General features: G+C 28.7%; 1 non-coding gene across 1 annotated transcript; it reads left to right on the top strand.

Moving 5' to 3' along the window:
* Positions 1 to 1,049: 1,049 nt before the first annotated feature.
* J4E88_011024 lies at positions 1,050 to 1,122 on the top strand. Its single transcript has one exon. It is a non-coding gene; the product is annotated as a tRNA-Phe (tRNA).
* The last annotated feature ends 678 nt before the right edge of the window (positions 1,123 to 1,800 follow it).

Below are 1,800 nucleotides of genomic sequence, written 5' to 3' on the forward strand. Positions count from 1 at the left end.
GGCCCGGCCCCCCCCCCCCCCCCCTTTACAGGGGGGGGGGGCCGGGACTAGTGAAATTACAATTTGATTTTTATTGTAAATAAAGTGCAACTCTTTATTAAACTAATGAAAAGAAGAATAAACATAGTAAAAATCTCCGGAGGCGGGTTTAACCTTTTTGTCCTTAAAAAGATGTTACTATCCTGCTTTCATGTTTTACTACCTTCAACCTTATCAATGGAGGGTTGACGTACATTAGGTTTTTGTCTCTTATCTATATCCGGTGCTTTACTTACTATTTTTAATATAGATATGGTTTATGGGTGTCTCTCTTTACTGTTTGTTTATTTTTTTTCATTGAAAAAAAAGAAACTATTTCAAAAGGGAGAAAGTAGTTTATTTATGTTAGAGGTATACGTACTAAATACAGTACCAGTTATAACTTATTTGGATGTGATTTCTGATAGGGATAAGATTTTAAATGAAAATAGAGGAAAATCAGGTATATACAGGTGAACTAATGTACATAGTAAAAAATCTTATGTGGGAAGCTCAACCAATTTAACTAGAAGATTTCTGTATTATCTTAATACTAATTATATGCTTAGTTAGAAGAGTAAATCTAAAATATATTCTTCTTTATTAAAACATTGGCTGGATACAACGCTTTTACATTGGACATTTTAGAGTATTGTGAAAAAGAAGAGCTTATTACTAGAGAGCAGTATTATATTGATAAACTAAGTCCTTCATATAACATCTTAAAAATAGCAGGTTCGTCTTTAGGATTTACACATTCAGAAAAAACAAAAAGTATTATGAGTATCAATAACACCAAAGAAAAACATCCTTTTTTTGGTAAAAAACATAGTGAAATTTCAAGAGCAAATAGGATACTTAATTCAAAAACTGCTTTAGCTGTGGATAGTATAGATACTATAAACGGAGAAGTAAAAAGTTTTAGATCTAATTCTGAAGCAGCTAGATTTTTTAACATAAGTGAATGATCCATACGTAGTTATAAGAAAAGTGGTACGTTATATTTAAACAGATATATAATTAAAAAAAAAGCTTGAGAAGCTCAATTGGCCGAGCGGAGCTTTGAAGATGCTTAGGTTATAAGTTCGAATCTTATCTCAGGCAATAGCTTATTTTTACATTTAGTAAATTTATCGGCTTTGTTTATTATCTACATTTTTTAAGTAGAAACACAAATACTTACTATAGAGCGGAACTCTTAAGATGTTTAGGTTATAAGTTCAAATCTTATCTCGAGCATATTATTTAAACAGTAGTATTCGTTTATTATAAAAGATAAATTAAAAACGGTATACAGCTTACTAATTATTTAATTTTTATGATGAATGAAAATACTACTAAATTTAGGTTATTTAAGGTGTATTTAGCTATTTTATATAGTATTATACATTTAGGGTGAATTAACTTATTTTCCTTAATTTTCTTTTGCTCTAATGTTTATTGCTATCCCGAAGGGATCCCCAGCTTTTTTTTTAATTTATATAAATAAAAAAAAAAAGCAGGGGATACCTGAGGGCATCCCCTAATTTTTTTTTCTAATAATTTCATAGAAATTATGTCGAAAAAAAAATAAAAGGGGATAGTTTCTTTTTTTTCTGTTTGTTTATTTTTTTTTTAATAAAAAAAAAAATAAACAAACAGTATTAAAAATGGGTATGCTGAAATCGGTAGACAGGTCCCGCTTAGGACGGGGTGAAATTAATTCATATAAGTTCGACTCTTATTACCCATAAATAGTATAATAACGTATTATTCTATAAAATTTACATATTTTAATTTATT

The sequence above is a fragment of the Alternaria novae-zelandiae genome, assembly GCF_023758075.1.
Source record: "Alternaria novae-zelandiae strain BMP 2774 chromosome Unknown scaffold_119, whole genome shotgun sequence".
Taxonomy (NCBI): Eukaryota; Fungi; Ascomycota; class Dothideomycetes; order Pleosporales; family Pleosporaceae; genus Alternaria; species Alternaria novae-zelandiae.